At 44.1% G+C, this 12,533-nt stretch overlaps 1 non-coding gene across 1 annotated transcript; it reads left to right on the top strand.

Annotated features, from left to right (window-relative positions):
* Positions 1-7,800: 7,800 nt before the first annotated feature.
* LOC144690242 (small nucleolar RNA U3) lies at positions 7,801-8,017 on the top strand. The gene has a single exon (XR_013578828.1). It is a non-coding gene; the product is annotated as a small nucleolar RNA U3 (small nucleolar RNA).
* The last annotated feature ends 4,516 nt before the right edge of the window (positions 8,018-12,533 follow it).

The following is a 12,533-nucleotide window of genomic DNA, read 5'->3' as shown; positions in this document are numbered from 1 at the left end:
GGGTGAATAAGTAGATGGGTGAACGAGTGAGTGAGTGACTAATCAGTTCGGGTCTGGGGAGAGAGTCGGGTCAAGTCAGGTCAAGTCGGGTCAGGGGTTAGTCGGTGCGGATTGGGAGGTAGTTGGGTCAGGTCAGGGGTAGTGTTGGGTGAGAGATCGAGTAGAATTGGGTCGGGGGTTAGTTAGCCAGGTTGTGGGGGTAGTTGTGTTTGTGGGGTGTGTGGGGTGGGGGGTCAGTTGTGGTGCTCAGTTCAGTTATGCTGGTTAATCACTGAGTTAGATCTGGCATTAACCAGCATAACATTTCCTGGTTAAGTGTCCAGGTAAGCACTGCATATCTGATCCAAGAGTCTGACAGTGAGCTCAGCATCGGAGACTTTCACAAGGGTCCAGGTCCATACTGGTGGGGGACGGAAGTGTAGAGAGATTGGATGTCCCATGGTAAGGAGGATAGGGGCAGGAAATTTGAAACTATTAAATTGATAGAGGACATTAGAAGAGTCACAAATGTTAATGGGAAGAGATTGGACAAGAGGTAGAAAAAATAGAGCCAAGATAGGAAGAAATCAGTTCAGAGGGGTAGGAGCAGGCTGAAACAATAGGTCTACCAACCCAGGCCCTGCTTGTGGATCTTGGGAAGAAGATAGAAGTGGGCTGATTTGGGTTGGGAGACTATGAGGTTGGAAGCCATGGAGGGAAGATCACTATAGACAATGAGGCCTGTAAAAGACCTGGAAATGATGGCTTGATGTTTTGTGGTGGGAACCATAGTCCAGGGGCAAGTAGGAGGAAGTGTCAGAGAGCTGGAATTCAGCCTGTGCATGATAGAGGTCAGTTCTCCAGACAACAACAGCACCTGATGCTAGTCCTCAGGTTGCAATGATGGGAAAGATGTGTAAATGATGCAAACCATTAAATTTTATGTGGCATTATTCAAAAAAGGAAACTTAACAACATCACATTTTGTCCAGCATCCATATGCATGTTGGTTATGAGTTTTTTTTTAATTCATTCATGGGAAGCAGACATCGCTGGCTAGGCCAGCATTTATTGCCCTAGCCCTAATTGCCCTTGAGAAGGCAGTAGTGAACTGCCTTCTTGAGCTGCTGCAGTCCATGTGGTGTAGGAATACTCAAAGTGCTGATAGGAAAGGAGTTCCAGGATTTTGAGCCAGTGACAGTGAAGGAAACAGTGATGTAGTTCCAAGTCAGGAGGGTATGTGGCTTAGCGGGGAACTTGCAGGTGGTGGTGTTCCCATGCATCAGCTGACCTTGTCCTTCTAGGTGGTAGAGGGCATGGGTTTGGAAGGTGCTGTCTGAGGAGCCTTAGTGAGTTTCTGTAGTGCACCTTGTAGATGGTGCACACTGCTGCCACTGTGCATCGGTGATGGAGGGAGTGAACGTTGAAGGTGATGGATGGGGTGGTACTCAAGCAGGCTGCTTTGTCCTGGATGATATCAAGCTTCTTGAACGTTGTTGGAGTTGCATTCATCCAGGCAAGTGGAGAGTATTCCATCACAATCCTGACTTAATTGTGCCTTGCAGATGGTGGACAAGTTTTGGGGAGTCAGGAGATGAGTTAATCTCCACAGAATTCCCAGTCTCTGACCTGCTCTTGCAGCCACAGTATTTACATGGCTGGCCCAGTTCAGTTTCTAGTCAATGGTAACCCCCAGGATGTTGATAGTCAGGGATTCAGCAATGGTAATGCCATTGAATGTCAGGGGTGATGTTGGATTCTCTCTTGTTGGAGATCGTCATTGCCTGACACTTGTGTGGTGCAAATGTTACTTGCCACACATCAGTCCAAGCCTGAAAGTTGTTTAGGTCTTGCTGCATATGGACCCAGACTGCTTCAGTATCTGGTGTTGAACATTCTGCATCCCAAGTTGCATCCCAACTTCTGACCTTATGATGAAAAAAGATCATTGATGAAGCAACTGAAGATGGTTGGGCCTAGGACACTGCCCTGAGTAACTCCTGCAGCGATGTTCTGGGATTGAGAGGATTTACCTCCAACAACTACAACCATCTTCCTTTGTGCTAGGTCTGACTCCAACCAGTAGGAACTTTTCCCCCTGATTCCCATTGACTCCAGTTTTGCTAGGGCTACTTGATGCCACACTCGGTCAAATGTTGCCTTGATGTGAAGGGCAGTCACACCCACCTCACCTCAGGAGTTCAGCTCTTCTGTCCGTGTTTGGACCAAGGCTGCAATGAGGTCATGAGCTGAGCAGCCCTGGTGGAACCTAAACTGAATGTCAGTGAGTAGGTTTATTGCTGAGCAAGTGCCAATTGATAGCACTGTTGACAACATTTTCCGTCACTTTGCTGATGATCAAAGTAGGCTGATGGGGCAGTAATTGACCAGGTTGGATTTGGCCTGCTTCTCAGTGACTGTAGCATGGCTGGAGGAAGACTTCTGAGCTCCAATTGATGAGACTGCAGATGACCTTGGAGGGTTACCTCATGCAACTCTGGGCCTAGAAGGCATGGCTTCAGACTGCACCATCTTGGCCTGGGCTGCAGCAGTCTAACAGCCAACAGCAAAGACATTGGCAGAGCGGCATGGTGGGAGCACAAAATGCTCTCTTTTTTAAAAGGAAAGCAGGTTTGTGCTCCTTGGCGCCACTTCCACTTTTCCTGGACAGCACCTCAGCATCTCTACTGAATCAATGGAGAACAGTCTGATAGAGTGCTGTGAGGCCTTGGAAGTCCATTTGAACAATAGTATCCAGAGCCATGATGAGCAGCAGACCGAGCTTGCACTAAACTCTCAGAAGATAGAAGCGGTTTGTGCTGTACTGGAAGCTGTGGCACTGGTTCTCAAACAGTGCATCATGGTGGATTACCAGGTGTGAAATGACCACCCGTTTCATGTTGGAAAGAATGGACTTTGACTCTGTGCTAAATCCTGCACCAAGATGGCACTGGATTCCTCTATGCTCCTTAACATTGAACGCAAGCTTTCTAGCAGGCTTTTCAATGCATTATGTGCACTCATCAGCCTTATTCTGTAGCCTGGCCCATTGAAATCCTCATCTCAAACAGAAATAGTGTGCCACCTTGTCCTACGGCATTTTGGCACCTGCCCTGGCTTCTGTGCACTTGTGCTTGATGTCTTACTGCAGGCAGGTCCCTCCTAAATTTTAACCTCTGAAGTATACTGAGCTGACTGGTGGTTGTGTTAAGATTGAGGGATAGTTTCCCTTCATCTTCACGGCCTCAGTCTCCAAAGACTGGGTGGCTCCTTGGGTATCTGATATGAAAAGGTTTGCATTATGGTGAGGAGGAGAAAGTGAGAATGTGTGCTTACACCATCTGTAGCATGTGAGAAAAGAGATTATAGTATGAGGGAGAAGCGTAATGAGAGAAGGAAGATTAGTAATGCAGATAGCCTCATCACCAATCACTTCAGCACCACCAGTGGCCATGGTCTCAGCGATGCACCTTCCTAGGTTAGTCACGTCATGTCATCTATGGCTGTTCTCACAAGTTAGTCAACTTTCTTTTTTAAAGTTCAACCCAAGGTTTTTCAGGAAAGATTGAAGGTTGCAGGCATTAAAATACACAAGAAACAATTCAATACATACATTTCCATCATATTATTTTGAAATATGTATTTTTTTCTTTTTTCTTTAGGACATTTGAAATTTCAGTTACAGTCCCCACTACTTATAACATCCAGATTTCAAATGGACAGTCTCCATTTCAGGCAAATAGCTGTGGCCCAGAACCTCCGATCTCCGGATGGTCATACTGCAGAGGTACCCCACAAGATGCACTGGGGGACCCCTCCATGTCCCGACGCACTGGGAAGTTTGGACTTCCAATAGGCAATTCCCCTGGGTCTGAAATCCACTGAAACTCTGAGTTAGAGTAAGAGACTTCAAGTGGTTGCGACTCATTTGCTAGAATAGTTACCCAGGAAAATGTCAAAGAATTAAAGGCAGTTCTAACTCTAGGGTACCGATACTACTGACCCCCCGACTCTCCACAGGGACCCCCAGATTACACCCCGTGACCACCGGACTACCCAACAGACCCAATTACCCCCCTAATTTCCCAATTACCCCCCGACCTCCCGACTAGCCCCCCAAATCCCCAACTACCCCCCCTGGCCCCCCTGGCTAACCTCTGATCCCCCCATCTGCCCCCAGCCCAACTACCCCCAACACCCCCAACTAACCCCCTAATCAACTAACCCCCAACACACAATTACCCCCCACCCCTTGATTCACCATTGGACCTCCCAATTACCAACCCTGACCATCCAAATCTAGCAATCTGAACCCCCAACTACCGCACAACTCCCCCCCAATCAACACCCCCCAACTACCCCCTGACTACCCCACCCCTGACCTGACTACCACCCTCCAAACACTATCCATCTGGTACCCTACCCCCTCACCCACCCACCTGGCACCCTACCCCCTTCCCCAGCCACCTGCCACTCTACCCGCTTACCCATTTACCATACACATTTACCTTCTCTCCCCAGCTTCTCAAAGTGGCTTCGGGGCCTTTAGACACTCTACTACCAGAATACGACAGCTAGTGCCATAAAAAGAAGGCATGGGTTGGCTTCCCGTGCCAATCCCACATTACAAAGAAGATCTCCCAGAGCAGATACTGGAAGAGGCCCAGTTCAGAAGCCTCGGCCAGAAATGCAGAGTTCCATTTAGGTTAAAAAAATAGGAGGAGAGTGGCAATCCAACGGTGATTGCACTCCTAATCTGTTGGAAGATTCAACCCCAAATATCCATTTGTATTAACTTCAATTTCAAAAGTGTTGGTACTTATTTTGAGTAGAAACAACTGTTCTTACTCACTAATTCTTACCTTGCTCAGGTAATAATAATGCAATAAAAGTAACAGACTTAGTTTTAATAGTTTTTATTTTTGGATGAGAATCCGTCAAGAAAATCTGCATGGCTGTTCATTTCATGCCCATTAAAGCCTGGCAAAGCTAAAAGGAAATGATTTCATCTTTCCTGTAAGTTTAAGTCAACATCTGTAATAAATATCCCAGATTTGAAAACTATCCAGCAAATATGGAATCAAATATGGTTGCACCAGGCTAATTTTTACTACAATTCAATCATAACTGCATGAAAGCATTATAATCTCTCAAGCGAAGCATGTTAGAAATACGTGTTATTTGTCAGAATTAATTTTATATTATTACTGGCATAGGAGTAGGGTTGTTGGAAGAGTTAACGATGTGCTTTTTGTGCAATTGAAATTAGAATATGAACTGCTTCATATTATCAGTACGATTTTGAATTTACCATGTTCAGTGGACACAGAAAAACACTGGACACTGTGTTTAAATATGTCAAGTTATGCAACTTGTGAAGGAGGTATTCATTTAACAGGGACTAACAAGAAAATATAAATTCTCTTGTTGAATCAATGCTCATTTTAATAAAGTTAGTATTGTCCAGTTATTATTTGTCTTTCAGGTACTGTAGACCCATTTGCCCCAAGAATAACTCAAAGGCAAATTAGGAACGGAGAGGGGGGGGGTCCAAAATCGCAAGAAAAACCCAGAAGTACACTCAGTACCTCTGTCAATGGCAATTTAACACAGACACTTTTTCATCATGTTAATTTCAGGTTTGGATTTGAGTGCGTGATAGTGATGAGGATCTGTATGACAGCATCTTATAAGATATATGGCGCAGAAACAGGCCATTTTACCCAACTAGTCCATGCCAATGTTTATGCGCCAGTTGAGCCCTTCTTCATCAAAATTAAGTATTGAAGGGCCACATTCCTCATGTTTGCCTAGTTTCCTCTTAAATATATCTATTCTATTTACCTCAACCATTCCCTGTGATAGCGAGTTCCACATTCTTACCACTCTTTTTACCATTCTTCTGAATTCCATATTGGATTTCTTGGTGACTATCTTATATTGATGGCCTCTATCTGCTAGTCCTCTGGCACTCTACCTTTTTTGAATGAATTATTAAATGTAAGTAGTAATGCCTCTGTTATCTCTTCCCTAAATCTTTTCAAAACATTCAATCTATTCAGACCAGGGGCTCATCCTCTTTGAGATTGATTAGCTTATTGCATCCCTTTGTTACTGTAAATACACTTATCTCATTGCTCATCTCATCATGCAATATCATGTCTTCCTGTGCTATTTCCCTGGTAAATACAGAAGCAAAATCATTTAATTTTTCTGCCATCTCTTTATTGTTGCCTGTGGTATCATCCTGTCCATCCCTTAATGGTCCTTATCGCATCATCCCTTTTCTACTGATGCACCTACAAATTATTTTACTATTTTGTTTTATTTTTTTTATATTTTAATTTCATTGTTTGTCTTTGAGTTCCTAATTTAAAAAAATTTATTTCTCCCCTTACCTCTATATTCTCCCTTATCAAGTCCTCCTCTGTTATCCATGTATTTAATGTATGCCTCTTTCCTCACCCTCAATTGTTCCTTTATGCCTTTAATCATCCATGGGGTCCCAATAGTGTTTAGTTTGTTCTTTCCTTTTAGAGGAATCTATTTTTCCTGCACTCTGTTGAACATCATTTTAAATGTTTCCCACCCTTCTACATGGTTGTTTGCCAATATTGTTGCCCATTTTGTTTCCCAAGTTCTATCCTCAGGCCCTCAAAATCAGCTTCCTCCAATCTATTAACTTGGTTTTTGGCATACTTATGTCATTGTCTAACGTCATATTATAGTGTATTATATTATGATCACTATTGCCTAGATGTTCCCTTATTTTACTTTTCCTATCTGTTCTAGTTCATTCCCCATTGTTAGATAAAATATTGAATCTTCCCCTGTTGGTTTTGTTACATATTGGGTTAGAGAGGAGTCCTGTACACATTGCAGAAACTCCATTCACTTATCCCCTTTACTTCTTTATTCCTTTACCTTTTATTCTTCTCCTGTCCAATTTGAAATCCCCCATGATTATTATTCTATGTTTTTACTCAATTGTCTAATTTGTCTGCATATTTCTCCTCCACCTCTCTTCCACTATTAGGCAGTCTGAGGACTACACCTATTAGCGTGATTGATCCTTTATTATCTTTTATCTCTATTCATCTGCATTCTATTTTTGTCTTGCTTATAGCTATGTACATTTTTCTATAATCAGTATATTATCACAAATAAACATAACTACTCCAACTCCCTGTTTTTCCTTTCTGTTTTTTCTAAATATATTATACCCTGCAACGTTTACTTCCCAGTTCTGATTATTCTTTAGCCATAGGCCAGATTTTCCCATCCCTACGTGGGACCAAATCACATGAGGTGGGCAAAAAAGAGACGGGTGTGCGTGACCCAGATCCAGAATTCTAGCCTCTGTTCTGGTGCCGGCCATTTTCACCGGTGCAGAAAAGGGGGCAGGGCGTGAGCCTACACACACAGCGAGGGACGTCGAGCATGCAACTGAAAAGAGCGCTGAAGCAGTTATTTCACTAGTTTGAAGGAGTCATGTGGGCTTTGGAAGCCTGTGTAAACCATGCAGGTTGAGTGCAGTTGAGAACATAGCAGGTGGTCAATCAGAAGTGTGGAAACATCCTGAAAGCTGTGCAAAAAAGGAAATCTTCACAGTTCCTCGACCAGAAAACCTTAAGTAATTTGCAGCAGGGAGTAGGGAGGAGGTAGGGGCAAGGTCCCTGAACAAACAGAGCCTGGGTAAAGTTCTGCCGCCAACAGGGCATTAGCCCATTAGTCAGGTTTGAGTAATCTATCCTCCAGAAATGAATTCTACTACTGGACATGGGTGCAGCTCCCTCACACCTGCAGGCCAATTAGTCAAAACAGCTGCTACTTTTAGGGATCATTTCCATAGTTTTTTACCTGAGAAATGCATTCTAAAAAGGTCAGACTCACTAACCATGAGGAGGAGATATAGCATTTCCTTCTGAGCGTGAAGTGTGTTAGAAGTATTGCTTTTTGCAAAAGCTTTTAATCATTGATGATCGTTCTCTTTTCTCATTGTGAGGAGAATGGAGGAAGGAAATGCATTCTGAGTGGAAAAAAAAAGAAAAATAAGTCTCCCAGGCCACAAGAAAAGGTCCCCAGGCAGCCAGAGGCACAATGTCAGCAGCCAACATCGAGGAGGAGGAGCAGAAAATATCCTGAGCACCATGTGTATTACAAGAAGCTCACCTTCCTGCAGATGTCTGAATGCCAGTGAGAGATTTCAGATGTCCAGGGAAATAGTAAGCGAGCTCTGTCCCCTTCTGAATGTAGACCTGGACCCTAGAACCACCTATACCCAGGCCCTGCTGGTAGCACTGAAGGCCTCCATGGCCCTCAACTTCACAGAATCACAGGATGACAGAATTGTTGCGGTGTAGAAGGAGCCATTCAGCCCATTGCGTCTGCACCAGCTCTCTGAGTATTTCAACTTAGTGTCAGTCTCCTGCCTTTTCCCCGTAACCCTGCACATTGTTTCCACTTAAATAATCATCCAATGCCCCCTTGAATGCCTCAATTGAACCTGCCTCCACCACACTTTCAGGCAGTGCATTCCAAACCCTAACTACCCGCTATGTGAAAAAGTTTTACTGACCTCACATTTGCTTCTTTTGGAAAACATTTTAAAACTGTGCCCTCTGGTTCTCAATCCATTTACGAGCAGGAACAGTTTCTCCCTATCCACTCTGTCCAGACCCCTCATGATTTTGTAAACTTCTATGAAGTCTCCTCTTAGCCTTCTCCTCTCCAAGGAAAACAATCCCAACTTCTCCAATCTTCCCTCATAACTGAAGTGTCTCATCCCTGGAACCATTCTCGAAAACCTCTTCTGCACTCTCTCCAATGCATTCGCATCCTTCCTATAGTGTGGCACCCAGAACTGCACACAATACTCCAGCTAAGGTCTAACCAGTGTAAGTTCATCATAACCTCCCTGCTCTTGTACTCTATGCCACTGTTAATGAAGCCTAGAATACTGTATGCTTTAGTAACAGCTCTCTCTACCTGTCCTGCCACCTTTAATGACTTATGTACATTTCCACCCAGGTCTCTCTGCTCTTGCACACCCTTTAGAATAGTATCCTTTATTTTATACTGTCTCTCCATGTTCTTTGTATGAAGTGTATCACCTCACACTTCTCCGCATTGAACTTTATCTGCCACCTATCTGCCCATTCCACCAACCTGCCTATGTCCTTTTGAAGTTCTACACTGTCCTCACAGTTTACAATTATCCCAAATTTTGTGCCATCCGGAAAATTTGAAATTGTCCCCTGAACACTAGGATCTAGATAATTTATATATATCAGGAAAAGCAAGGGTCCCAATACGACCCCTGGGGAACTCCACTATTTCTCCCAGCCTGAAAAATACCCATTAGCCATTACTCTTTGTTTCCTATCCCTCAGCTAATTTTGTATCCACGTTGCCACTGTCCCTTTTATTCCATGACTTATAACTTTCCTCATAAGTCTGTTGTGTGGCACTGTATCGAACGCCTTTTGGAAGTCCATATACACCACATCAATGGCCTTGCCCTCATCAACCATCTCTGTTACCTCTTCAAAAAACTCTAGCCAGTTAGTTAGACATGATTTTCCTTTAACAAATCCATGCTCATTTTTTTTATGTTCCTTCATGGTGTGTGGGCATCGCTGGCTGCCAGCATTTATTGCCCATCTCTAATTGTCCTTGTTCAGAGGGCATTTAAGATTCAACCACATTGCTGTGGGTCTGGAGTCACATGTAGGCCAGACCAGGTAAGGGCAGCAGATTTCCTTCCCTTAAGGACATTAGTCAACCAGATGGGTTTTTACAACAATTGGCAGTAGTTTTGTGGTCATCATTAGACTTTTAATTCCAGATTTTTATTGAATTCAAATTCTACCATCTACCACAGCAGGATTTGGAGCCAGGTCCCCAGAGCATTACCCTGGGTCTCTCGATTACTAGTCCAGTGACAATACCACTATGCTGTTGCCTCTTCCGAATCAATCCACATTTTTCCATTAATTCTATCCCGAATAATTGTTTCTAGGAGTTTCCCCAATACCGAAGTTAAACTGACTGGTCTGTCATTGCAGGGCATATCTTTACAACCTTTTTTGAACAAGGGTGTAATGTTTGCAATTCTCCAGTCCTCCGGCATCTCCCCCGAATCCAGGAAACATTGAAAGATCATTGCCAGTGCCTCTGCAATTTCCACTCTCACTTCCTTCAATATTCTTGGATGTATCTCATCCAGTCCCGGTGCCTTATCAACTTTAAGTACTGACAGCTTATCCAATACCTCCTCCTTATCAATTTTAAACCCTTCCAGTGACTGAGTTTCCTCCTTCATGGCCTGGGCAGCATCTACTTTGTAGGTAAAGACAAATGCAAAGTATTAATTTAAGATCTCAGCCATGCCTCTTACCTCTATGTGTAAATCCCCTTTTTGGTCCCTAATAGGCCCTACTCCTCCTTTTACCACCTTTGTACTATTGATGTGCTTATAGAATACTTTGGGATTTCCTTTTAGGTTAGCTGCCAGTCTTTTTTTATAATCCCTCTTTGCTTCATGTATTTGCTTTTTCACATCCCTTCTGAACCTTCTGTATTCAGCTTGGTTCTCCATTGTATTTGCTACCTGACACCTGTCATAAGCACACTTTTTCTTCTTTGATTTAATTTCTATCTCCCTTGTCATCCAGAGAGCTCTGGATTTGTTAGTCCTACCCTTCCCTTTTGAGCCCAAATCATCTCCTCTTTGAAGGTAGCCCATTGTTCAGCTACTGTTTCTCCTGCCAATCTTTGGTTCCAGTCTAACTGACCCAGCTCTGTTCTTGCCCCATTGAAGTTCATTCTCTACCAGTTGATTATTCTTACTCTGGATTGACCAATGTCATTTTCCATCATCATCCTAAACCCTATGATACAATGATCACTTTCCCCTAAATGTTCCCCCGCTGTCACTTGATCTACTTGGCCCACCTCATTCCCAAGAACCAGGTCGAGCAGTGCCTCCATTCTTGTTGGACTGGATGCGTACTGCTGTAGGAAATTCTCCTGAACACCATCTAGCAACACTTGTCCCTCACTACCCCTTACACTACCACTATCCCTGTCTATATACGGGTAATTAAAGTTCCCCCATTATAACTACTCTATGATGGTTACACCTCTCTGTAATTTCCTTGCAGATTCCTTTATATCCTTCCCACTAGTCAGTGGTCTATATATTACACCAAGTAGTGTAATTGCACCCTTGTTATTCCTTAGATCTAGCCAAATTGATTCTGTCCTTGAATCCTCTGACACATTCTCTTTCTCCAGTACTGCAACCCTCTCCTTAACCAAAAACGACACCCCTCCTCCTTTATTCCCTTTCCTATCTTTTCTGAACATCATGTAACCAGGAATAATTAACATCCATATCTGCCCCTCCTTAAACCAGGCCTCCATTATCACTACAATATCAAAATCCCACAAGGCAATCTGTGCCTGTAACTTCCCAATTTTATTAACTATACTCTATGCATTCACATACATGCAGTGCAACCCTGATTTAGCCTTCATTACTTGCTCGCTTACTCCAACTCCATCTATTACCTTACTCCAACTCCATTTATTAACTTGCTATTCTCTATTTTAGTGCTATTTGCCTCTCCCGGAATGCTGTACACCTTGGTATTACTTTCTAATATTCTCTCCTGGCTCCCACACCCCTGCTGAGTTAATTTAAACCCTCCCCAACAGCAATAGCAAGGAACTCAGTCCCGGCTCTGCTCAGATGCAACCCGACTGGCTTGTACAGGTGCCATCTCCCCCAGAGCCAGTCCCAGTGTCCCAGGAATCGAAAGCCCTCCCTCCTGCACCATCTTTCCAGCCACACATTCATCTGCCTTATCTTCCTATTTCTGTACTCACTGGCACATGGCACTTGGAGTAATCCAGAGATTACTCCTTTAGAAGTCCTGTTTGTTGAAGCTCCCTAAATTCCGATTGCAGGACCGCATCCCCCTTCCTATCTATATCATTAGAACCAATGTGGACCATGACCTCTGACTGCTCGCCCTCTCCTACAAGAAAGTCCTGCAGCTGCTCTGTGACATCCTTGACCCTAGCACCAGAGAGGCAACAAACCATCCTGGAGTACATTGACGACTGCAGAAACGCCTGTCTGCTCCTCTAACGAAAGGATCCCCTATCAGTACTGTCCTCTTGCTCTTCTTCCTCCCGCCCTGTACAGCTGGGTCACCTGTGGTACCACGGGCTTGGCTCTTGCTGCACTCCTCCAAGGATCCATTGTCCTCACCGATATCCAGAATGGAAAACCAGTTAGAGAGCGGGACCTCTGGGGACTCCTGCACTATCTGTCTGTTTCTCTTGGATTCCTGATGGTCACCCATTCTCTATCTGCCTGCTTGCCCCTAAGTTGCAGAGTGACCACCTCTCCTGCACGTGCTATCCAGGTGGTTCTCTGCCTCAGGGTGCATCTCAGTGACTCCAGCGGCAGCTCAAGCTCTGATATGTGGAGCTCAAGCTTGTGCAGTCGGTGACACTTGTGCACATGGGCTCATCTGGGCCAC

This window comes from Cetorhinus maximus, chromosome 14 (genome assembly GCF_964194155.1).
Source record: "Cetorhinus maximus chromosome 14, sCetMax3.hap1.1, whole genome shotgun sequence".
Lineage (NCBI taxonomy): Eukaryota > Metazoa > Chordata > Chondrichthyes > Lamniformes > Cetorhinidae > Cetorhinus > Cetorhinus maximus.
This window is presented reverse-complemented; position numbering and strand designations above follow the sequence as displayed.